The sequence below is a fragment of the Orcinus orca genome, chromosome 5 (assembly GCF_937001465.1).
Source record: "Orcinus orca chromosome 5, mOrcOrc1.1, whole genome shotgun sequence".
Taxonomy (NCBI): domain Eukaryota; kingdom Metazoa; phylum Chordata; class Mammalia; order Artiodactyla; family Delphinidae; genus Orcinus; species Orcinus orca.
This window is the reverse complement of record NC_064563.1, coordinates 35,921,251-35,948,539: the sequence shown is the minus strand read 5'-3', so window position 1 is coordinate 35,948,539 and position 27,289 is coordinate 35,921,251. Positions and strand designations below refer to the sequence as shown.

At 39.3% G+C, this 27,289-nt stretch overlaps 1 long non-coding RNA gene across 5 annotated transcripts in view; it reads left to right on the top strand.

The window, feature by feature from the left end:
- Positions 1-27,289, top strand: part of LOC125964545 (uncharacterized) — a 116,561-nt gene that overhangs the window by 49,949 nt on the left and 39,323 nt on the right. The window lies entirely within an intron of this gene.

The window sequence follows — 27,289 nt, the reverse complement described above, 5'->3', positions numbered from 1 at the left end:
CAGGTTCGACGGAGAAATTAAAACCTTTACTGACAAACAAAAGCTAAGAGAATTCAGCACCACCAAACCAGCCTTACAACAAATGCTAAAGGAACTTCTCTAGGGAGGAAACACAAGAGAAGGAAAAGACCTACAATAACAAATCCAAAACAATTAAGAAAATGGGAAAAGAACATACATATCGATAATTACCTTAAATGTAAATGGATTAAATGCTCCAACCAAAAGACATAGACTGGCTGAATGGATACAGAAACAGGACCCAGATATATGCTGTCTACAAGAGACTCATTTCATACCTAGGGACACATACAGACTGAAAGTGATGGGATGGAAGAAGATATTCCATGAAAATGGAAATCAAAAGAAAGCTGGAGTAGCAAATCTCATATCAGACAAAATAGACTTTATTATTTTTTTTTTAAAATAGACTTTAAAATAAAGACTATTACAAGAGACAAAGAAGAACACTACATAATAATCAAGGGTTCAATCCAAGATTATATAACAATTATAAATATTTATGCACCCAACATAGGAGCACCTCAATGCATAAGGTAAATGCTAACAGCCATAAAAGAGGAAATTGACAGTAACACAATTATAGTAGGGGACTTTAATACCCCACTTTCACCAATGGGCAGATCATGCAGAATGAAAATAAATAAAGAAATACGAGATATAAATGACATATTAAGCAAGATGGACTTAATTGATATTTATAGGACAATCCATCCAAAAAAAAAATACACTTTCTTCACAAGTGCTCATGGAACATTCTCCAGGATAGCTCATATCTTGGGTCACAAATCAAGCCTTCATAAATTTAAGAAAATTGAAATTGTATCAAGTATCTTTTCCAGCCACAATGCTATGAGACTAGATATCAATTACAGGAAAAAAAAAACTGTAAAAAATACAAACAGATGGAGGCTAAACAATACACTAGTTAATATCCAAGAGATCACTGAAGAAATCAGAGGAAATCAAAATATACCTAGAAACAAATGAAAATGAAAACACAACAACCTAAAACCTATGGGATGCAGTAAAAGCAGTTCTAAGAGGAAAATTTATAGCAGTACAATCCTACATTAAGAAACAAGAAAAATCTCAAATAAACAACCTAACCTTACACCTACAGCAATTAGAGAAAGAAGATCAAAAAATCCCCCAAAGAGGGCTTCCCTGGTGGTGCAGTGGTTGAGAGTCCGCCTGCCGATGCAGGGGACACAGGTTCATGACCCGGTCCTGGAAGATCCCACATGCCGCAGAGCGGCTGGGCCTGGGAGCCATGGCCACTGAGCCTGCGTGTCCAGAGCATGTGCTCCACAACAGGAGAGGCCACAACAGTGAGAAGCCCACGTACCGCCAAAAAAAAAGCCCCCAAAGTTAGCAGAAGGAAAGAAATTATAAAGATCAGATCAGAAATAAATGAAAAAGAAATGGAGGAAACGATAGCAACGATCAATAAAAGTAAAAGTTGGTTCTTTGAGAAGATAAACAATATTGATAAACCATTAGCCAGACTCATCAAAAAAAAAAATAAAAGGGAGGAGACTGAAATCAACAGAATTAGAAATGAAAAAGGAGAAGTAACAACTGACACTGCAGAAATACAGAGGATCATGAGAGATTACTACAACCAACTGTATGCCAGTAAAATGGACAACCTGGAAGAAATGAACAAAATTTTAGAAAAGCACACCCTTCTGAGACTGAATCAGGAAGAAATATAAACAGACCAATCACAGCACTGAAACTGAAGCTGTGATTAAAAATCTTCCAACAAACAAAAGCCCAGGACCAGATGGCTTCACAGGCGAATTCTGTCAAACATTTAGAGAAGAGCTAAAACCTATCCTTCTCAAACTCTTCCAAAATATAGCAGAGGGAGGAACACTCCCAAACTCATTCTATGACACCACCATTACCCTCATACCAAAACCAAACAAAAATGTCACAAGAAAAGAAAACTACAGGCCAGTAACACTGATGAATATAGATGCAAAAATCCTCAACAAAATACTAGCAAACAGAATCCAACAGCACATTAAAAGGATCATACACCCTGATCAAGTGGGGTTTGTCTCAGGAATGCAAGTGTTCTTCAATATACGGAAATCAATGTGATAAACCATATTAACAGATTGAAGGACCAAAACCATATGATCATCTCAATAGATGCAGAAAAAGTTTTCAACAAAATTCAACACCGATTTATGATAAAAACCCTGCAGAAAGTAGGCATAGAGGGAACTTACCTCAACATAATAAAGTCCATATATGACAAGCCCACAGCAACATCATTCTCAATGGTGAGAAACTAAACAGTTCCACTAAGGTCAGGAACAAGAAAAGGTTGCCCACTCTTACCACTATTATTCAACATAGTTTTGGAAGCTTTAGCAATAGCAATCAGAGAAGAAAAAGAAATAAAAGGAATCCAAATCAGAAAAGAAGTAAAACTGTCACTGTTTGCAGATGACAGGATCCTATACATAGAGAATCCTAAAGATGCTACCAGAAAACTCCTAGAGCTAATCAGTGAATTTGGTAAAGTAGCAGGATACAAAATTAATGCACAGAAATCTCTTGCATTCCTATACACTAATGATGAAAAATCTGAAAGTGAAAGCAAGAAAACACTCCCATTTACCACTGCAACAAAAAGAATAAAATATCTAGGAATAAACCTACCTAGGGAGACAAAAGACCTGTATGCAGAAAATTATAAGACACTGTTGAAAGAAGTTAAAGGTGATACAAATAGATGGAGAGATATACCATGTTCTTGGACTGGAAGAATCAACATTGTGAAAATGACTCTACTACCCAAAGCAATCTATAGATTCAATGCAATCCCTATCAAACTACCACTGGCATTTTTCACAGAACTAGAACAAAAAATTTCACAATTTGTATGGAAACACAAAAGACCCTGCATAGCCATAGCAATCTTGAGAAAGAAAAACAGAGCTGGAGGAATCAGGCTCCCTGACTTCAGACTATACTACAAAGTTACAGTAATCAGGACAGTATGGCACTGGCACAGAAACAGAAATATAGATCATTGTAACAAGATAGAAAGCCCAGAGATAAACCCATGCACATATGGTCACCTTATCTTTGATAAAGGCGACGAGAATATACAGTGGAGAAAAGACAGCCTCTTCAATAAGTGGTGCTGGGAAAACTGGACAGCTACATGTAAACGTATGAAATTAGAACACTCCCAAACACCATACACAAAAAAAACCTCAGAATGGATTAAAGACCTAAATGTAAGGCCAGACACTACCATACTCTTAGAGGAAAACATAGGCAGAACACTCTATGACATAAATCACAGCAAGATCCTTTTTGACCCACCTCCTAGAGAAATGGAAATAAAAACAAAAATAAACAAATGGGGCCTAATGAAACTTAAAAGCTTTTGCACAGCAAAGTAAACCAGAAACAAGGTGAAAATACAGCCCTCAGAATGGGAGAAAATATTTGCAAATGAAGCAACTGACAAAGGATTAATCTCCAAAATTTACAAGCAGCTCATGCAGCTCAATATCAAAGAAACAAACAACCCAATCCAAAAATGGGCAGATGACCTAAAAAGACATTTCTCCAAAGAAGATATACAGATTGCCAACAAACACATTAAAGAATGCTCAACATCATTAATCATTAGAGAAATGTAAATCATTACTACAATGAGATATCATCTCACTCCAGTCAGAATGGCCATCATCAAAAAAATCTACAATCAATAAATGCTGGAGAGGGTGTGGACAAAAGGAAACCCTGTTGCACTGTTGGTGGGAATGTAAATTGATACAGCCATTATGGAGAACAGTATGGAGATTCCTTACAAAACTAAAAATAGAACTACCGTACGACCTAGCAATCCCACTGCTGGGCATATACCCTGAGAAACCCATAACTGAAAAAGAGTCATGTACCAAAATGTTCATTGCAGCTCTGTTTACAATAGCCAGGACATGGAAGCAACCAAAGTGTCCATCAACAGATCAATGGATAAACAAGATACGGCACATATATACAATGGAGTATAACTCAGCCATAAAAAGAAATGAAATTGAGTTATTTGTAGTCAGGTGGATGGACCTAGAGTCTGTCATACAGAGTGAAGTAAGTCAGAAAGAGGAAAACAATTACCGTATTCTAACAAATATATATGGAATCTAAGAAAAAAAAAAGGTCATGAAGAACGTAAGGGCAAGACGGGAATAAAGGCACAGACCTACTAGAAGATGGACTTGAGGATATGGGGATGGGGAAGGGTAAGCTGTGACAAAGTGAGAGGGTGGCATGGGCATATATACACTACCAAACGTAAAATAGATAGCTGGTGGGAAGCAGCCGCATAGCACAGGGAGGTCAGCTTGGTGCTTTGTGACCACCTGGGTGGGGGAAAGGGAGGGTGGGAGGGAGGGAGTTGCAAGATGGAAGAAATATGGGAACATATGTATATGTATAACTGATTCACTTTGTTATAAAGCAGAAAACTAACATACCATTGTAAGGCAATTATACTCCATAAAGATGTTAAAAAAAAAAGTGGGCTCCAACATTTAATTGTTTTACTTATATAGCACTAGTCCCCCCATCACTCACTCCTCTAAATCACTGCCAGCATCATGGCCTAGTTACCTGGTCCTTGGGATGGCTCTGCTCACATGTGCCTCTGTGCCCTCCAGTCTCATCATGAAAAGCCTCCTTATGATACGAGATTCCGAGAAATAAGTGGTGGCAGCACTGGACTGTGGTCTGTGGTGTATCACTTGGATTTCAGTCCTGGGGGAAGAAATTAAGCAGCTAGCCTATCATCCTTTATCTCATGTAACCAGGAGGACACTCCTGGAAGATAAAGAAAACAAGTGACCCAATGTAATCTCTTTATGAACATGCTGATAATCGGGCTCCTGGTAAATAAACTAATGAGACTGACTAGCAAGAGACACCCCATTTATGGAACGCTTTTAGCAAAATTGATCCTGGATTAGGATTGCTTATGGAAGACTAATTTAGAGTCTTTGAGTTATGAATCATGGCTCCCTGGAGGATTCCATTTAAGTCATAATGATCTGGGTAAAAATAGAGATGATTCATAACCTACAGTCTCCCTGTTGTGTAAGGTAACCCACACATCTCTGCCATGGGCTAAAGAGTACATGTCTGATGTAGGAAGAGAGGACCTGGGGAACCACCCTCCGTATCCTGGACTCCTCCCTGCTTCACCTGTACCTCTTAATTACATGTCTCCTTAAAATGATTAGTGAAACTTGATAGTGAGTAACAGAGAAACTCACACTAACCCAGAGAGTTGTTGGCATGGTCCAGCCATGCTTTTTCAGTGAACAAGGTATTATTGAACCCTAAAAACAAGGAGCTAGAACCTCTTAACGATGTGTGTCAAATTCATTGGATTTTTAATTCACTAAGTAATATCCATGTTCTAGAATCTAACTCAGTTATTTCTCTGGCTATCATAACTTTCTTCTCTCTAAAAATGTAGAGGTAAAATGAGCACTAAACCTCCTTTAGAAAATAGGGGTTCTGGCCCTAGCTCTGCTGCAAGTGGACTGTGTGACCTTGGACAGAACCCTCAACCTCTCTGAACCTCAATTTTATCATCTGCACAATGGGGAGGGTGATCATACTACCTCCCCCATGGAGTTGCCATGAGAATCAAATGAAAGATGTAGGAAAATGCTAAATAAACTGTACAAAATACAGTCATATTTCTACTAGAGCAATCAATTTAAAGAAGCAATACTGTCTCTCCAGTGCTTCTCCAGTACTATCTCTTCCAGTGCTTTTACTAATACTGGCCTAAATATGTAGTAAAAAAGTCTGAATTCTCTTACTTATACTTACAGATCCCTGATTCATCTCTGTTTCTAAAAAATATTTTATTAAAGTATACTTTCCATTAATTGAAACACATAGATCTTAAATATACAGTTCAATCAATTTTGACAAATGCATACACCTATGTAACCCATACTTCCATCAAGATATAGAACATTTCCAACACCCATAAAGATCCTATGTACCCCCTTCTAGTCCATCACACCCTTAAGAAACACCATTGTTCTGATTTCTACTGCAGTGTGTTAGTTTTGCCTGTTCTAGAACTTCATACTTTCTTGTGCTTGGCTTCTTTCATTCAGGATAATGTTTTTGAAAGTTAGCCACATTGTTGTGGATATAAGTAGCACATTCTTTTATATTTTTCTGTATAGGATTCCATTGTATGAATATAACATAATTTATTTATCCATGCTCCTGTCAATGGCCATTGGGTTGTTTCTAGTTTTTAGCTATCAAGAATGGGCTAAGGACAGTCTCATATAAGACTTTGTATAGATGCATGTTTTCATTTCTTTTGGGTAAATACTTAAGAGTGGAATTGTTGAATCACAGTGTAGTTGCATGTTTAACTTTTTAAGAAACTGCCAAATGGTTTCCCAAAGTATGTGACAATTCCAGTTTTTCCATTTCCTTGCTAACATTTGGTGTTGTCGAAGTTTTTTTTATTATGGCCATGGGTGTGTCGTGCTATCTCTAGTTCTTTTTTCAAGTTTTCGTGGGTTCTTAAACTCACGAAAGGGGGTTTCGTGGAACCCTCTTGGGGTATGTTGATGAAGTTATATGCAAAAATGTATGCCTGCTTACATTTTCATAAGGATAGAATCTATATAAATTTCAGCTTTTTAAAGCAGCTCCTCATTCCCTCAAATGTTAACAATTATACAAACAGTCTCTGAAGATATGATTTTTTGTCAGTCTGATAGGCTAGGCCATAATTAACCAGCAGCAATCAACTATTTATGTTCTCACAGCTTAAAGATTTTGTTTCACTGTAATGTGCAGTTAAACATAACACAGATTCTTATTAGCTCTTAAAGTCTTAAAATACCATTTGGCCCAGATTTCTGAAATGTCCTCATGTATCCAGAGTCCTTTCGATAGTGAAAATTATGTCCTCTGGCTCTGTGTTATTTATTAGGAAAGGAAATTTGCATTCCTGATTTGATTAAGGAAAAATTAGTCATGGAGACTTTCACAAGGAATGTCTTTTGGTCTACCTGAAACTTGAGCAAATAAAACAGGTAGGGCTAATTGTCCACAGACATTCAGCATGCTCTGTAAGCCCAATTTGTTATTGTGATTAGCCTCATCAATGTAGTCTTTTAGGAATTTGCTTTCTAGATTGTTGTTTATTTTCATGTGCATAATTTAGCTGAAGTTTTCAAAGCACCATTTGTGTGTGTGTAACTTAAAAAGGCAGTGAGCTTCAGAAGAAAGAAAGTTTCCTTTTTGTAACCCCCTCACATCCACTTTTAGAATTCACACTGAATGAATTCAAGGATTAAAGAAAGAGTTGAGAAATGTTTGCTCATTCTGTAGATGTCCTGTTTATGCCCAGTTCAAAGTGTGCCATTAATTTGCAATGGTCATTTACAGTATAATAATAAAAGAAATGGCTTCTAGCATTTATCTTTGTAAATGCCTTTTGTTAGGAGTTAGGTTTGACTAAAAGTTACATAGAATTATCATGAGTTGACCAATCTACATTGCATCTAATACATTGCTTGAGTATTCCAATAGTGACTTAAATAACAGTAGGATGGTACTTCATTCCAGACTATTATACTCATAAAGACATTAGTTTAGTCTCACTGATGGCCATTTGATATGACAAGGGGAGAAATTGACCAGGAGAGAATATTCTTTTATTTTTTGGTAACAGATTTATTGAGATATAATTCACCTACCATACAGCTCGCCCATTTAAAGAGTACAATTCAATGGTTTTCAGTATATTCACAGGGCTGTGCAACCAGCACTACAATCAGTTTCAGAACTTTTTTTTTTATTAACAGTCACCTCCCTCCCCCATTTCCCCTCAGCATTGCCAGCCCTAGGTAGCCACGACTCTTTCTGTATCTACAGATTTTTATGGTTTTGCCTATTCTGGAATGTCATATGCATGAAATCATATGTAGTCTTTTGTGACTGTCTTCTTTTAATTAATATAATATTTTTGAGTTTCATCCATACTGTAACATGTATCCTTACTTCATTCCTTTTTATTGTTGGAGGATATTCCATTGTATAGATACATCACATTTTATTTATCCATTCATCGATGGATGTTTGTATTGTTTCCACTTTTTGGCTATTCTGAATAATGCTGCTATAAACATTTGCATACAACTTTTTGCATAGACATATGTTTTCAATTCTCTTGGTATGTACCTAGGAGTAGAATTGCTGGGTCATATGGGAAGTCTGTTAGTCTTTTGAGAACCTGCTAAACTGTTTTCCAAAGGTGCTACACCATTTTACATTCCCAACAGCCATGTGTGAAGTGGTATCTCATTGTGGGTTTGAGTTGCATTTCCCTGGGCTAATAATGTTGAGCATCTTTTCATATGCTTATTGGCCATTTGTGTATCTTCTTTGGATAAATATCTATTCAGATTCTTTGCCCACTTTTTAACTGGGTTGTATTCTTATCATGAGTTCTAAGAGTTTTGATATGCTTTTGAGTAACAGCATGAAATGGAAAAATATGGGTATCTCTGAAAATGATAATATACATATTGATTGAGGTGCTTGGAATCATAACATAAGAGCTGGAGGGTACCATAAAGATGCCCAAGGCAAAGCCCTCCAAGGAAACAAACTATTGTAAAGATTAAATGATTTCCTGAGAAGCAACAGCCAGGAGATTAAAGAATGGAGATTCAAACCCAAATGTTTATGCAGAATTTGCCACTCTAGCTGATGCATTTCATTGCTTGGAAATGCAAAATTATGCTCTCTGCTGCCAAGAATTCTTAGATCTTTGCTTGCCTCTTGTTCTTTAAAGATGAGTACACCATTTATATTTATTGCTGTGGATCATGCCAGGTTTCTGTTTAGGGCAGGACTAAAGGATAATGAGTTAGAGCAGTGCCTCTCAGACTTGAGCATGCATCAGAATTGCCTGGAGAGCTTGTGAAAACACAATTGTGTCCAACATACATAATATGCAGTATTACGTAAATATGTATTTAAAATAATGAGACATGATGCACAAGTGCCAGTGACAAAGGTTGAATAATGTATAGCACTTATTACATGACTCCAAATAAACATATATTGAGTGGAAATTGAAAAACATAGTTTAATGTGTAATCTTACAACCATGGTTCTGAAATGAGCATGTACCAGAATCACCTGGAGGGCTTATTAACACACATATTGCTCAGCCCCACCTCCCAAGTTGCAGATTTAGGAGAGTGTGGAGGGACCCAATAATTTGCATTTCTAAAGTTCCCAGGTGATGCTGATGCCTGGAGGTCCAGGGACCTCACTATGAGAACCAATGTACTAGAAGAAAGAAAACATTTCAATGTCTGGGGTAGGGATACTGTGGAGGATGGCAGGACCCGATTATAATACAATGCCATATACAAGTGAAAAATTTTCCAGATGTTCTTAATTTTAATCTTTTTCAGTGTATACTTTGAAATACATGACTTGCTTTTTCTTATGCTAGTTTGAAAGGGAGATTGTAACAAAAATGCCAGTTCTTTTGATTTCCGTAATCACAAATTGCAGAACTTTGTACCATCTAAACATTAGACATAATTACATATGTAATATATATATATGAAACATTATATATAATTGTATATACATGAAAACATTTGATAAGGATATTTGGCTTCACTTGTTACATAGAATGTTTGTTCTAAAACAAGACAGCAAAAAGATATTGTTATGATGCAGCTGGAAAGCTGATCAAATTTCTCTGAAAGAGCTAAGTCATGGCCAGGGTGCTTAGAGTAGTTAACACTGATCCTTGTATGGCATAGGTTCTCTGTAAACAGAGAGAATGGATGAATGCTTTATCTACCATGGGTTTTGCTTTGGCTCAGTCATGATAACTTTCAAGTTGAAGAACATGGCTGATAAATTTTAGCTATACTTTTCAGGCTTCCATGTCAAGGTGAGAGGCATATGCATTTTACTGTCTTTCTGAATCCTTGTACATCTTTTTCTCCTGGGAGTTCTGAACCAATATCTGAACTTAAACATTAGGCCTTAGGTGATCAAATATATTTAGAAACAAATGCCACACATCTGACACAAATTATGCTACTCAGTGATTCCCAATTTCTAAGAGAATTCTAAGATGAAGCATTTGGAAGTTATCAAATGAATCAGCCTAGATAGGTATGTGTTAAGTCTTTAGCATACTTATTGTTTTGGTTGGATCTAGTTTAAGAAGTAAGGAAATTTTTGTGTATAACCTTATTAAAGGTGTTAATCATAAAAAACAGTGGATCCAAGGTTGAATTATTTACATAAAACTTGGAAAAATCTCATGATGTAAGACACGAAGTCCATATTTCCAGAACCAGAATGCAAATTATTTTCCTGTTTACCATTTTCTAAAATGTTAGAATGTATAACTAACCAACTAGCTGATTGCCTATCGGGGCAAGCACAGTAGAAAAGTGTATGGGCTTTGGTGTCAGAGCTGTGTTTGTATTCTGACTTTGTTACTTCCAAGCTGTTTAACTATAGAGGAATTTGAGTTGTGTTGCTCGGATCCCTATTTAGGACTGAAGAATTTATTTTCTCCTGCTGCTGCAAGTGCTATAGATTGCATCCAACTTGTTGTCATGGAGTATAAAATCCTGGCCCCCTCACCCCTACTTGGAACAACTCTTAAGGGCCATCACAGCTCTAGGGCTCCCCATGGGATCAGCTGAGGCCTCACTGAGACTGCATCGAAGCCCATATCCTCCCTCTGTCCAACCCTGCTTCCTTCCCTTCTTCTCTAGGTATTAATCATGAGGATACGCTCTATAAATTTGCTGAACACAAACCTCTGTCTCAGTGTCTGCTTCCTAGAAACCCAATGTGCAACAGTGATCTTTTATAAGTTATTTAACTTCTTTAACCTTAAACTTCATGTAACAAAGCCTATCTCATTTAAACTTGTTATCCGAACTAAATTAAATAACGTTCTAGCACAATGTCAGATATGGGATAGATGCCCAATAATGTTAAGTTCTTTTCTGTTTTCCAGGTATATTTCCTTCCTCTATGTAGCTAAGTCAATTTTCCCCCACACTACTCACCTTATGCAACTACACATAACTGGCAGAATCTAAGATTTGAGATTCTGTGAAAACTTTCAGTTGGTTTCCCCAACCTCAGGCAAAACAATTCCATTCTGGGACTAGTTATGAAGAAAGGGGGTTTACAGGATATTATCACATAGCTAAGTACACCAGACTATGGCTCCCAGTGGCTGTTTCTGTGTCAGGTTTCCTCTGATTGCCAAGAAAATGAATAGTAAACATTTTTAAAGTTAATGGCCTCATGTTTGGTTTAAATAGTCACCTTGAGAGAACATGACCTTGCTTTAGGAGCTAGGCTTTTTTTTTTTTTTTTTTTTAGATTTTACTCTTTTCTCCTCAAAAATACAACACACCAAGAACATATTAAGTGCTTCACTATGCAAACTACTGGATCATATGGTAGGTGAAGCCAATAGTGTTATATATATGGCATATATACAGCTCATTACAGCTGGAAAGTCTACAATCCACATGTTACAAAAAGGGTTTAACCCAGATGGGGGCTCTAGGAATGATTATGATTGTTCACTTTGATAACCATTTATTAAGAATAATTCTGTGTTAGGTTCTGAAGATGTAGAGATGAGTAGGACATGGTTCTCTGCCTCCAAAAAACTCATCTTCTATTCTTTCAAGTTGCAGGCTATATGGGATTCTTTGTCCATAGGAAGGGGGATGAGAAATAGGAGGTCATATTTTTTTAAACCATAATAGAAATCTATGTAATAGTGACAGGGTAGCTGATATAAATTGCTCATTATCCCCCAATATCCATTCTATCCTTCCTTTTAATAACAAACCACTTCCCCACAATTTTAACTGGGCATATGTCCATCCAGATAGAGACATTTCCCAGCCTCCCTAGCTGTTAGATGTGGCCACATAACTACATTCTGGCCAGTGGGGTATAAACAACCGTGATGTGTGTGGTCTCTGGGTCACACCTTAAAAAGGAAGCTCTTTCCCACCACTATCTCTGTCCTCCACACTGCTGGCTGGGAGATAACCCATCCACAAATGAGAGCTGTATATTGAGAATGTAGAGACACCTACCAGCCACTAATTCCAAATACTACATAAGAAACAGATTTCTGTCTTACTTAAGCCTCTATATTTTAGGTTCTTTTTAGCTTATGCCCTAACACCTGTATTTTCTCATTTAATCCTTATAATTAATATGTGAGGTACCTGTTGATATCTCCATTTAAAGATGAAGAAACTGATTCAGAGATTAATTTGCCCAAGCAAGTAGGAAAACTGCAAGTGAAGTCCAGATAATCTATATTCAAGTCTAATTCTTTTCTCCAAATGGATTCTTTTCAGGAGAAAAAAACAAACAAACATTTTCTAGTCCAGAAAGTAAAAGGTCAAGGAGACATGACCAGAAGTTCATAAAATCAAGTAAGGAGAGTTTGAATGGGTCTTGCTCATCAAATTTTGTCTATTAGAGCTGGGGGGCTTCTTTGAAGCCTGAAACCAGAAGAGTTAAAGTTAATAAAAAGAGGAACTGTTCCATTTTGCATAGAAAGTCAACTAAGAGAAATCACTACCCCAAGAAGAAGTGAAGACAATAAATTGGCTGAAGGTGAATTAGGCCATTCATTCACAATAGACTCAGATTAGGGAAGTTTTGTTGGCGTTTGGGTACATCCTTAACTTGTAGGTTTAAGTTTTAAAGAAGAGCTCTGCCTTGCCCATGAAGTTCCCCTTGGGGCCTCTCTCTGCCAGAAATCTTAGATGGACTGGCTGACATGGCATGGCATCCCTTAAATTCTCATGCTGATGCTAGCACAGCACACCAAGCTATGAGCAGCTATGCTGCCAACAACTTCAACGAGGAAGAAGCAGACCATATGCTAAGATGTGAGCTCTGTAACCATCCTTAACTTCACAGTGATGTGCTTAATAACCATATTTCAAAATTATGTCACAGTTTGGGTTTTGGAAGAACATTAGTTCATCCTGTATCCACAACCAGAAGACTTCAGATTTTCTTTGAGTTGGTTGCTCTTGAAAGTTTTCTTATGTGAGGACCCTCAGAATGAAAGTGACACAAGTTGTTCTTTATCTTTGAGAAGGGCCGTGCTCCCCACATGGGGTCTCAAGTTGTCTGCCTCCTTTCCTTTTCTTCTAACGAGTGTGCTTTGGTGCAAGATACCCCACTTCCTCCCCACTCCAGCCCTGCCCTCCCTTTTCCTGTTACCCTGCTTCTTTCTATTTATGATAGAGGAAGGATGTCCCTCCTTTCAAACATCAAAGCCCAGACCCCTTGCCTTCCTTATTTTGCTGGGCTATTGCTCAATCAATTATCCCTCTTAATTGACTCCCCAGCCTTTCCATCTGGTGATCCCTGTCCTTTCTTCACACACACAGACACACACACACAGAGACACACACGCAGACACACACACACACACACACACACACCCTTGTGGTGGGTTTGTAATGTGTTAACTTGACTAAGCTGAACTGCATTTCCCAGAATTCTCCTCCCTGTATATTTTTAGTTATCTGGGCCAAAGTGAGATTCTTGTGGGAGATTGGGTGGGTGGAAGTGAAGCAGCAGCCATTTTGTAGCTTGCACACATTGCCACTTATCAGTTGCCGTGGTTGCCGTGGTTGCCGTGAGGCAGCAGCCTGGTCTGCAACTGCCCTACCTTCCCCTGGACCCTCCTTCCGTGCTCCCATTCCTAGGCCAGGTGTATGAATTTAGCTCCATTAGGAAGGTTCCAACTTTTGAAGTTGTGAAGTTGGGACAATACCACACCACTCAGAGGCAGCGAGAAATGACATGGGTCTCAGTCCATCCTTGTGGGGCTCCAGCTCATGTTTCTGGGCTCTGGCCTGCTCTTGATCTCCTCCACTTTCCATCCATCTTCCCTTCTATTTACCCTGTGGACTTCATGCTCCAGCTCCAGACGCAAAGACAGCCTCACAGAAACTGCTTGTGCAGATCCCATAATTCCGTAAGGTCAAATCCCCATAACAAATCCCTGTGTGTGTAAGTGTGTGCACACACACATTTCCTAGTGGTTGGCTGTTACTGATACACACCTCCTGACATTTTTACCTAACACCCTCAAATTATATACTGCCCATATTCTTCCTTTTTTATCTCAACATTCTCTAGAATGTAGTTTATAGTCAGTATCTTACTGCAACATATTCAAGTGTTTCTCAAAGTGACTGGTCAGAACGCTTGATAAAAATGCAGATTCTGAGGTCCCCCACCTCCAGACTGATTGAACCAGGATATGCATTTTGAATAAGGTCTCCCCACATTGTGATGCACAGTAAAGTTCAAGCACAGTAAAGTACTTGACACCCTGTAAGCCAGACCATCTTCCCTCACCTTCTTCTGTACCTTCTATATTCCACTTGAAGCTGCTGTGTTGAATGGCATGGGTGGCTTTCTTACTTGTCTATTCTCTGGATTTGATCCTCAGGAACAGCTGAGATTGTTGAAAGTCTTTTCTTTTTATTCTTTATGTCCTCATGGGTATATGTCCCAATGGGTGTCCCCTAAAATTTTCTGATCTGCTCCAGTTACTAGGCACTTAGGACTCTATCCTAACTCTCCTCCTAACTCCCACTCCTTTTTGTTTTCTTAGCTAGCATTTCCCAATGTAATATCTCAATTCAACTAAGAAATGTATTGAACAATTACTGTGTGCCCTGCACTGTGCTGGGCCCTGGGAATAATCCTTACACTTAAGGAGCTCACAGTCTAATGGTCTGAGAGATGATTACAATTAAATCATCAACTGTAATTTAGGGTAATAAGTGCTTCCAGGGTGAGTAGTGGGTGCTAAGTTAGATGTAAGAGGCCAGGGCAATATGCCTAGAGGAAGGCTTAAAGAGTTGTCACTCCAGCCAGGTACAGAATTGAATGAGGATGTTCCAGCAAAGAAAAAAGCCTGTCCAAAAGGTAGGAGGTGTGAGGGGTCAAGGTACATTCTGGGATCTGTAAATAATTTGTTGAGGGAATGGCTAACATGAAGCTGACCAGGTAAGTTAAGGGTGCTCTTGAAGAGCCTTAACCACCTTGTTAAGGGGTTGGTCTTTATTCTAAGATGGCATTAGGGAGTTTTAAGCAGCAGAGAAAAAGGGTGACAGATTTATGTTTTGGAAATACTCTCCCAGCAGTGGTGATAAAGGTGGCACTCCCAGAACCAGGGGAACCAGTTAAGAGGCCCTTGCAAAAACTTGGGGTAAGGAATGGTGAGCCCCTTGAGACAAGCCTGGTCAGGGTGGTGGAAGATGAAGAGAGATATCTGGGAGGTGGGATTGATAGAACTCAGTGGCTGATTTGATGTGGGGCGGCTGGGGTGGGGGTGGGGGTTTTGGAGTGAAAGAGAAAGAGGAGCCTAAGATATGGTGTAGGTTTCTGGGTTGGGGACTCATGGAGGAAAAACAGGTTGGCTTGGGTGTGGCAGGACAGGGACGAGGAATGAAGAGTTTAGTTCTGGGTCTGCCCAAGTGATGTCCAGTAGACAGGTGAACACAGGGATAAGCAGGCCTGCTCAGGAGGGCTGGGCCTTGCTGACCATACTGACTCTGCTTTTTTTGGGTGCCCCCAGCCACGCATGCTTGACTGAGATTTTATTGGAGAAATGGCTACCCAACAGAGTGAAACAACCTAACAACTGAAATAACTTATTTTTTTTCCAGAACCCACATACTTTATTTATTTATTTATTTAACATGAACTAACTTATTAATCCTATCCACCTATAAACTCTTTAACTCAATACCTCCTGCCCCATCCCTCTTCCCTGCTCTCCCAACAACACTGAAGGGGAAGTTGTGGGAGACTGAATAACGCCCTTCAAAGATGTCCATGTCCTAATCCCAGGAACCTGTGAGTATGCCACCCACGTGGCCAAAGGGTTGTTGCAGATGTGGTTAAAGTAAAACAGATTGAGATGGGGAGACTATCTCGGATTATGTGGGTGGCCCAGTATAATCACAAGGGTCCTTATAAAGAAGGCGGTGGGAAGGACAGAGTCAGAGGAGATGTGATGAGGGAAGTAGTGGTCAAGGTGATGCAGGGCCATTAGGCAAGGAATGCAAGTGGCCTCTTGAAGCTGGAAAAGACAAGGAAATGGATTTTCCCCCAGCTTCCAGAAGGAAGCAGATCTGCCTACACCTCAACTTCAGGCCAATGAGACTGAATTTGGACTTCTGACCCCCAGAACTGAAAGATAATAAATTTTGTTGTTTTATGTCACTAAATTTGTGGTAATCTGTTACATCAGCAATAGGAAACTAATACAGAAATGTATCAAGAATCAAAGCTGGAGGGACACCCAATGGCCTTAGATGTTGGCATGACTGAAACCTCAAACCTGCCTCATAAGGGCTGGGTTACGTCACTCCGAAAGGCCCCAGCATCTAAGTTCATTATTTCTTGGTTAGATATTAGTAACCCATACAAGATCTAAGCAATTACACTTTATTGTCATCTCTTTTGCTAAACCAGTGGTTACCAGATATTAGTGTGCATTAAAATCACCTGGAGGGTGATTTCTAGGCCCACCCTCACGGTAGGGTTCATGTAGGGCCCGAGAATTGCATTTCTAACAAGCTCCTCGCTGATGATATTTGTCTGGGGATCACAACTTCGAGAACTACTCTAATATCTATACTAGTCTCTTTTGCTCACTCTAAGAGGTGTTGTACAGATCTTCTCTCCCTTCTTTATTACACTGTCAATTCTCTTCTGTGTATCCTCAGAGTTTAGCAATGTGCCTGACTAAGTAGACATTTCATGAATGTCTGCTGATTCCCTGCCCTATCCCACTTATATTCCCTAAAAGTTAGGGACCAAGCTCCTTTCAGCAAAACATTCTATTGCACAAAGCATTCTTTAAGATGCAAAACTGTTTACAACCCCAGAAAATTTCATTGAGATATGAGCAGTCAGACACTATTTACAATTAAATGTGCATGGTCTGCTCTCTGGCATTTTTATATGTCTGAAAAACTAAGCTAATTATCTTTTGGTTGTTGGCAACTTCTCAATAAGAGAAGTCAAGTGTAATACTATCACGAGGCAGTTGGTGACATAAAGAAGAAAGAAATTATATTAGAAGAATAAACATTTTCTCCCCTGGGGGTAGGAAAGGGGGTGAGGAGAAGAAAACCACATTAGTAGTTTAAAATGCTCTTTTCTCATGAGAGCATTCAGGAACAACAATGTTGGTTTTTATCAGTTAACATTGAGTTCCTAGAGACGATGCAGTTCTGTTTCAATGCAGCCTTTCCCTGACAGCTCGAAGCTTGCCTTTGCCCCAGAACCATTTTCTAGCCTGATGTGACTCTCCAGTTGAGCTCTAAAGAGAAGAGGATCTCAAAGTAGGTTTTTAATATTTCATAATGTTTTTAGAATTGTTGTGTTAAGGTGTCTAGAGGCCTCTGTGTATTGGATTCTTCAAACAATATTTTTTCTAGTTAGTTGGGCTGAAAAATATAACCAGACATTAGACATATTAGAATGACATATTAGAAATATTAGAATATGATATTCTATAAGGTTAGAAAGTATAATTACAATTTTCTTTTGTTATTGTAAGTTGGATGAAATCCATATTGATTTATCTTTTAGAATAAGGCAGCATGGTTATAAGGCACTCACTTTATAGTAAGACAGCTAGGAGAGACAGATTTATTAATCCTAGCATCTATTATACTTTTTTTTTTTTTTTTTTTTTGCGGTACGCGGGACTCTCATTGTTGTGGCCTCTCGCGTTGTGGAGCACAGGCTCTGGACGCGCAGGCTCAGCAGCCATGGCTCACGGGCCCAGCTGCTCCGCGGCATGTGGGATCTTCCCGGACTGGGGCACGAACCCACGTCCCCTTCATCAGCAGGTGGACTCTCAACCACTGCGCCACCAGGGAAGCCCTATTATACTTTTATTTAAATAGGATTGATATATTTTGGAAGTATTCAGTACAGAGGTGGCAAATACATGACTGACCAGACTGCATCTACCTGACTTTGCCCCACTGAACCCAAATGCATCTTCAGAATCCTTCTCAACATGTTAGATGATACAGGTAGAAGCCTGGCTCTGGATTCAAGACAGAGCTGGGTTTGAATATTTGCTACTGTAGTTACTAAAGACATGGCCTTGGACAAGGTTCTAATTTCTAGGCACTAGTGTTAGTAAACAGTGGTAATGATTATAGCTATCTTACTAAAGTTCTAGTGAGCTGAAATGAGAGAATGTAACACATTCCTTAGCACAGGGACTGGCACAAAGAGCTCCATAATATTAGCTATTCTTCCTCTTATTATTATTATCATTAGCTAATAAGGATGGGTAAAGGGTGAAATTATTTGAGTGCCACCCTCCTCCATAGTGTTTAGATCATGTCCAGGCAGAGGCCTTATTTGTTAGGTTTCTGAGTCGCTTACCTATTTGGGCTCTATCCCTCTGGCATGACAGCACAGCTGAGTGAGCACAGAGTCACCTACCCAACTGGGCTACAACCTTCTGATTCCAAGCCCAGCTCTCCCTGCAGCCTCCACCTCCTCCAAACCACCCTGCTCAAATTATGGTGGTTCAGACAGGAGAAGCTGCTGTTACTGTCATTTTCCACATCCTCTCAACCCTTAGAGCGCCCAGCTGAGAACTGTCTCGTACCACTTATTCCTGCTCCCATCTCTCACTAGAGTTTAAAGATATTGAATGCAAGAGCTCCATTCTATTTAGCTTCCCAAGTATATCTTAGACTCATCCAATTCTCTCCACGTACATGCTGCCATCCCTCTAATTCAACACACCATTAATCTCTTGCCTGGATTGCTGAAATAGCCTCTTACATTGGCTCTTTCCTTCCTCTTTTACTTCCCTCCCAACCAGTCTCCATCTTGGCCAGTTTGATATTTTAAAAGTGCAGTCCTGACCATGATCCCTCCTTAAAATATTTCAACACCTTCCCAGGCTCTTGTAATAAAATGCAAAATCAAGAGCCAAGTCTACATGGGGCAATATGAATTTGCCTCTGCCTATTTCTCCATCCCCATATCATACTCTTTTCTCTGTGTCACAGCTATACTAGCATATTTCAGATCCTCACATAAGCCAACCTCTTTCCTTTCTCAGGGCCTTTGCACATTCTGTTCCTTTTGCCTGGAATGCTATTCCCTTGGCTGTTAACCTGCTTGGCTGTGATTCCCCCTTTAGGTTTTTGTTCAACTGTTCCTTCTTCAGAGAAGTCTTCACTCATTCCCCCTCCCTAATATAAGTTATATCCTCACCTATTATTCTCTCCAGATTATTTTTTTTTCTTCCATGGAGCTCAGCATATAACTCTACACTTGCTTGTTGCATATTTCTTTCCCCTTCTACACTGTGATGCTTGTGTGCTTAATAATTCTTCTAGCTCAGGGAAAATCTTAAGCAGGTTCTGTTTAGCTTCACAAGTAAAAGAGCAGGACCTTTCCCTTTCTCATCATCATACCATGTGGTAGATTGTGAGGGCCCCACCTTCTTTTGGGGGAGGGTGCTTACCGTGTCCTGGTATTTTGCAGTGAGGTACCTGTCCTCATGGACTAACTTGGGTAAGGAGTGAACTAAGTCCAGGGACAGGAAAGTGTTACTTGAGCTGGGGGCGTTGCTTGGAATATTTGTCAGAGTAGGCTAAAATTTCTGTAACAAACTTCAACATTTTAGTGGCTTAACAAGAAAAATTAACTTCAGTTCACATAACACAGATGTTTCTGGTCAGAGTGGGACCAGAAACTCAGGGACTCTTCCAAGAAGGGACTTGGGGACCCAGGCTCCTTCCACCTTTTCGCTTTGCCATTTCCTATGGCCTTGTAACCTGTCATTTATACCTGGCAGAACAGGAAAGAGGGAGCATGGGGATTGTATTGGAAGTATTTATGGACAGGATAGGAAATGACGTATATCACTTCTTCTCAAGACCATTGGCCAGAACTCCCTGCTTCATGATATGACTTCATCTTTTTGCAAGGGAGGCTGGGAAATAGAGCATAACTGTGTGCCCAGGAAGAAGAGGCGGGCACGGAGTTTGGATGCCTGGGGAAAGGATAGTTTGTATAGACCCAGTGTGGGTGGTGGGTTCTCCCTCTGTGTTGGGTAAATGCAGCCTGGTTGCCATCTGGTTCCTTGGTGCCCACAAATTCTCCTCACTCTGGCCCTGGGCTGAGATACAGCTGTGCTCATCCACAGCCCTTTCAGGTCTGGAGTGCTCCTTCCTTTCCCCGCTGGCCTCTGTGGCAATTCCCTTGCCCTCCATCTCTCTTCCCCCTTTCAGCTCAGATGAATCTTTGCCATCTAGTGAGGTGTCTGTATGGGTGTGGTCCATTCATGCTAACATACTGTTTATGCTTAATGTCATTTCTATTCCCCTAAAGTATAGGAAATCTCCTTTTATTCTCTGCTTTCTGCTTATTTCATCTCTCCACTGAGGCAATGAGCATAGCCTAGCTACTTGATTGGGAGGAGGGAAAGAAAACGTGAACTATTGGGAGAAATAACATTGGTTCATATTTCAAAAATATTGTCCCACAACAAGTTTAAGCTCAATGAAGGTAGAGACCTTATCTGTATATTCACCAGAATATCTCCAGAATCTAGCAAATGGACTCAATAAATATTTAGTGAACAAATAAATGCATGAATAAGCACATGAGTATTGTAAGAAACACCATTCCTCACAGGTATTCTCTTGCATCCTGATTCCTTCACGCCTTCTCAGTCTTTCCTTCTCCGGGGTGTGAGCAGTGCTCTGACAGTGCTCTGCGCTCTGCAGGTTTGACATATTGTCGTATACTTTTACACATATCCCCATAGACACTTGGAGAGAATAATAATCCAAGAAAACAGGACAGGGAACAATAATAAAAGGAAGAAGAATAAAAAACACCCAGTGCCTGGCACATAGGAGCCCTATAAATATTTACTGAATGAGAGAAAAGAAGAAATGCCAAGTTTTCCCCATTCAGGGACTGAAACAGGCAATTCATGGACATGCATTGAATTCCAACATTCTTTAGTTGAAAGTTTATTAAAGAGAGCTATGCTGTAGCCTGGTCACAATGTCACTCTTGTCCTTCAGCAATACACTAGCTTTGTTTTTCTAGCTGGTGTCTCCGACTCTCAAGGCCTATGTGAGTGCTGGGGGAAAGTTAATGCTCATGAGAGGCAGGATCAGGAGGCTCTGAGGTGGTTCCTGTGCAACACTGAGAAGGAAAGTGATGTGGCTTCATTTGGATTCTAAATCACTGCTTTATTTGCTAATATTTTTGGGGGGTGCAGAATTCAATGAAAAGCTTTTTTAAAACCTCTCCTCAATCTTTGGTGGCCAACACCTCAGGTTGGTACTCCTGACTCTCATATCAAACCCCTTCTTTCTGGTCTATGTCTGTTTCACAGACTGAAAGACAAAAATACCATACCCAACCTCTCTTAAATTTCATTTATTTATTTATTTTTGGCTGTGCTGGGTCTTTTCTGTGCGTGGGCTTTCTCTAGTTGCGGCGAGCGGGGGCCACTCTTCATCGCGGTGCGCGGGCCTCTCACTGTCGCGGCCTCTCTTGTTGCGGAGCACAAGCTCCAGACGCGCAGGCTCAGTAGTTGTGGCTCACGGGCCTAGTCGCTCTGCGGCATGTGGGATCTTCCCAGACCAGGGCTCGAACCCGTGTCCCCTGCATTGGCAGGCAGACTCTCAACCGCTGCGCCACCAGGGAAGCTCCCCAACCTCTCTTGAAGCCAAAGGAGGCATTTGACAGGATTCTGGACAGGGAGACAAAAGTTACATTTTTCTACCGTGAATGGACAAGATGGCAGTAGGTGTAGCTGCCATCTTGTGACCATGAGGGAGAGGTCAAGAGAACCACAGAGACGTGGGCCCTGACACTGTTGAGCCACTGAACCAATGCTAGCAGACACCTATCTTCAGACTTCTCTTATGTGAGGGAAAAATAAACCCCCTCTTTGTTTAAGGCACAGAAATGACAGATTCACTTTCAGCCCAAAGTATCCCTTACTGACAGCGCTTCATTCTTTTATTTTCCTTTTTTTTCAGATAAAAGTAAACAAAGCAGCTATATTTAATAAATATAAAAACGTTTCCACAAAATATTAAAATAAGTTTTTAAAATATGAAATTGCACAATAGGTGAAACAATTTTGAAAAAGAACAAAGTTGGAGAACTCACACTGCCTGACTTTAAGACTTACTCTAAAACTAAGTTTTTTATAAAGTCTTTATAAATCAAGACAGTGTGTTATTGGCAAAATGGACCAATGGAACATGACACATAGTCCAGAAAAGATCAAATTGCAAAGTATTCATCACTGTGGAGCATATCCATACAGAGGAAAAATCCAACAACCTAAATTACCTCTTCTGCCTAGAGCTTCAAGTCAGCTCAATTCCCAGTGACTAAGCCTGAGATAAATTGTGATTGTAATGAATATGATTAAAAGTAAATTATTTTTCTTTTCTTCAAAAGCTTTTTTTTATAGTAAAGAAACTTTATTACCTCAATAAGTTATCATCATTTACTTGAAAAATAATAGCAGGAAATACAAAGAAGTAGCAGAAAAATACAGAAGTGGAAGACTTTCTCTAGTCCATCTTCACGACTATTTAAATCTTGAAGAGTAGTCAGAGAAATCCAAATGTAAATATGTGATATAAACCCTATTTTCAAAACCTCACTTTTGTTTGTAGTACCTTTTTATTTTTAGGGGGGGGAGAATGGTTTATTATTTATTTTATTTTATTTTTTTAACATCTTTATTGGAGTATAATTGCTTTACAATGTTGTGTTAGTTTCTACTGTATAACAAAGTAAGTCAACTATACATATACATATATCCCCATATCTCCTCCCTCTTGCATCTCCCTCCCACCCTCCCTAGCCCACCCCTCTAGGTGGTCATGAAGCACTGAGCTGATCTCCCTGTGCTATGTGGCTGCTTCCCACTAGCTATCTATTTTACATTTGGTAGTGTATATAAGTCAGTGCCACTCTCTCACTTCGTCCCAACTTGCCTTCCCCTTCCCCATGTTCTCAAGTCCATTATCTATGTCTGCATCTTTATTACTGTCCTGCCCCTAGGTTCCTCAGAACTGTTTTTTTTTAAATTCCATATATATGTGTTACGATACGGTATTTGTTTTTCTCTTTCTGAATTCACTGTGTGCGAAACATTCTTGGTCCATCCACCTCACTTCAAATAACGCAATTTCGTTCCTTTTTCGGGCTGAGTAATATTCCATTGTATATATGTGCCGCACCTTTATCCATTCATCTGTTGATAGACACTTAGGTTGCTTCCATGTCCTGGCGATTGTAAATAGTGCTGCAGTGAACATTGTGGTACATGACTCTTTTTTTTCTTAACACCTTTATTCGGGTATAATTGCTTTAAAATGGTGTGTTACTTTCTGCTTTGTAACAAAGTGAATCAGTTATATATGTACATATGTTCCCATATCTCTTCCCTCTTGCGTCTCCCTCCGTCCCACCCTCCCTATCCCACCCCTCCAGGTGGTCACAAAGCACCGAGCTGATCTCCCTGTGTTATGCGGCTGCTTCCCACTAGCTATCTACCTTACGTTTGTTAGTGTATATATGTCCACGCCTCTCTCTCGCTTTGTCACAGCTCACCCTTCCCCCTCCCCATAACCTCAAGTCCGTTCTCCAGTAGGTCTGTGTCTTTATTCCTGTCTTACCCCTAGGTTCTTCATGACATTTTTTCCCTTAAATTCCATATATATGTGTTAGCATAGGGTATTTGTCTTTCTCTTTCAGACTAACTTCACTCTGTATGACAGACTCTAGGTCTATCCACCTCATTACAAATAGCTCAATTTTGTTTCTTTTTATGGCTGAGTAATATTCCATTGTATATATGTGCCACTTCTTTATCCATTAATCTGATGATGGGCACTTAGGTTGTTTCCATCTCCGGGCTATTGTAAATAGAGCTGCAATGAACATTTTGGTACATGACTCTTTTTGAATTTTGGTTTTCTCAGGGTATATGCTCAGTAGTGGGATTGCTGGGTCATATGGTAGTTCTATTTGTAGTTTTTTAAGGAACCTCCATACTGTTGTCCATAGTGGCTGAACCAATTCACATTCCCACCAGCAGTGCAACAGTGTTCCCTTTTCTCCTCACCCTCTCCAGCATTTACTGTTTCTAGATTTTTTGATGATGGCCATTCTGACTGGTGTGAGATGATATCTCATTGTAGTTTTGATTTGCATTTCTCTCATGATTAATGATGTTGAGCATTCTTTCATGTGTTTGTTGGCAGTCTGTATATCTTCTTTGGAGAAATGTCTATTTAGGTCTTCTTCCCATTTTTGGATTGGGTTGTTTGTTTTTTTGTTATTGAGCTGCATGTGCTGCTTGTAAATTTTGGAAATTAATCCTTTGTCAGTTGCTTCATTTGCAAGTATTTTCTCCCATTCTAAGGGTTGTCTTTTCGTCTTGTTTATGGATTCCTTTTCTGTGCAAAAGCTTTGAAGTTTCATTAGGTGCCATTTGTTTATTTTTGTTTTAATTTCCATTTCTCTAGGAGGTGGGTCAAAAGGATCTTGCTGTGATTTATGTCATAGAGTGGTCTGCCTATGTTTTCCTCTAAGAATTTGATAGTTTCTGGCCTTACATTTAGGTCTTTAATCCATTTTGAGCTTATTTTTGTGTATGGTGTTAGGGAGTGATCTAATCTCATACTTTTACTTGTACTTGTCCAGGTTTCCCAGCACTGCTTATTGAAGAGGCTGTCCTTTCTCCACTGTACATTCCTGCCTCCTTTATCAAAGATAAGGTGCCCATATGTGCGTGGGTTTATCTCTGGGCTTTCTGTACTGTTCCATTGATCTATATTTCTGTTTTTGTGCCTGTACCATACTATCTTGATTACTGTAGCGTTGTAGTATAGTCTGAAGTCAGGGAGCCTGATTCCTCCAGCTCTGTTTTTCGTTCTCCAAATTGCTTTGACTATTCGGGGTCTTTTGTGTTTCCATACAAATTGTGAAATTTTTTGCTCTAGTTCTGTGAAAAATGCCAGTGGTAGTTTGATATGGATTGCATTGAATCTATAGATTGCTCTGGGTAGTAGAGTCATTTTCACGATGTTGATTCTTCCAGTCCAAGAACATGGTATATCTCTCCATCTATTTGTATCATCTTTAATTTCTTTCATCAGTGTCTTATAATTTTCTGCATACAGGTCTTTTGTCTCCTTAGGTAGGTTTATTCCTAGATATTTTATTCTTTTTGTTGCAGTGGTAAATGGGAGTGTTTTCTTGCTTTCACGTTCAGATTTTTCATCATTAATGTATAGGAATGCAAGAGATTTCTGTGCATTAATTTTGTGTCCTGCAACTTTACCAAATACATTGATTGGCTCTAGTAGTTTTCTGGTAGCACCTTTAGGATTCTCTATGTATAGTATCATGTCATCTGCAAACAGTGACAGCTTTACTTCTTTTTTCCAATTTGGATTCCTTTTCCTCTCTGATTGCTATGGCTAAAACTTCCAAAACTATGTTGAATAAGAGTGGTGAGAGTGGACAACCTTGTCTTGTTCCTTATCTTAGTGGAAATTCTTTCAGTTTTTCACCATTGAGGATGATGTTGGCTGTGGGCTTGTCATATATGGCCTTTATTATGTTGAGGAAAGTTCCCTCTATGCCTACTTTCTGCAGGGTTTTTATCATAAATGGGTGTTGAATTTTTTAAAATGCTTTCTCTGCATCTATTGAGATGATCATATGGTTTTTCTCCTTCAATTTGTTAATATGGTTTATCACATTGATAGATTTGCGTATATTGAAAAATCCTTGCATTCCTGGAATAAACCCCACTTGATCATGGTGTATGATCCTTTTAATGTGCTGTTGGGTTCTGTTTGCTAGTATTTTGTTGAGGATTTTTGCATCTATGTTCATCAGTGATATTGGCCTGTAGTTTTCTTTCTTTGTGACATCCTTGTCTGGTTTTGTTATCAAGGTGATGGTGGCCTCGCAGAAGGAATTTGGGAGTGTTCCTCCCTCTGCTATATTTTGGAAGAGTTTGAGAAGGATAGGTGTTAGCTCTTCTCTAAATGTTTGATAGAATTTGCCTGTGAAGCCATCTGGTCCTGGGCTTTTGTTTGTTGGAAGATTTTTAATCACAGTTTCAATTTCAGTGCTTGTGATTGGTCTGTTCATATTTTCTATTTCTTCCTGATTCAGTCTTGGCAGGTTGTGCATTTCTAAGAATTTGTCCATTTCTTCCAGATTGTCCATTTTATTGGCATAGAGTTGCTTGTAGTAATCTCTCATGATCTTTTTTATTTCTGCAGTGTCAGTTGTTACTTCTCCTTTTTCATTTCTATTGATTTGAGTCTTCTCCCTTTTTTTCTTGATGTGTCTGGCTAATGGTTCATCTATTTTGTTTATCTTCTCAAAGAACCAGCTTTTAGTTTTATTGATCTTTGCTGTTGTTTCCTTCATTTCTTTTTCATTTATTTCTGATCTGATTTTTATGATTTCTTTCCTTCTGCTAGCTTTGGGGTTTTTTTGTTCTTCTTTCTCTAATTGCTTGAGATGCAAGGTTAGGTTGTTTATTCGAGATGTTTCCTGCTTCTTAAGGTGGGCTTGTATTGCTATAAACTTCCCCCTTAGAACTGCTTTTGCTGCATCCCATAGGTTTTGGGTCGTTGTGTGTCCATTGTCATTTGTTTCTAGGTATTTTTTAATTTCCTCTTTGATTTCTTCAGTGATCACTTCGTTATTAAGTAGTGTATTGTTTATCCTGCATGTGTTTGTATTTTTTACAGATCTTTTCCTGTAAATGATATCTAGTCTCATGGCGTTGTGGTTGGAAAAGATACTTGATACAATTTCAATTTTCTTAAATTTAACAAGGCTTGATTTGTGACCCAAGATATGATCTATCCTGGAGAATGTTCCATGAGCACTTGAGAAAAAAGTGTATTCTGTTGTTTTTGGATGGAGTGTCCTATAAATATCTATTAAGTCCATCTTGTTTAATGTATCATTTAAAGCTTGTGTTTCCTTATTTATTTTCATTTTGGATGATCTGTCCATTGGTGAAGGTGGGGTGTTAAAGTCTCCT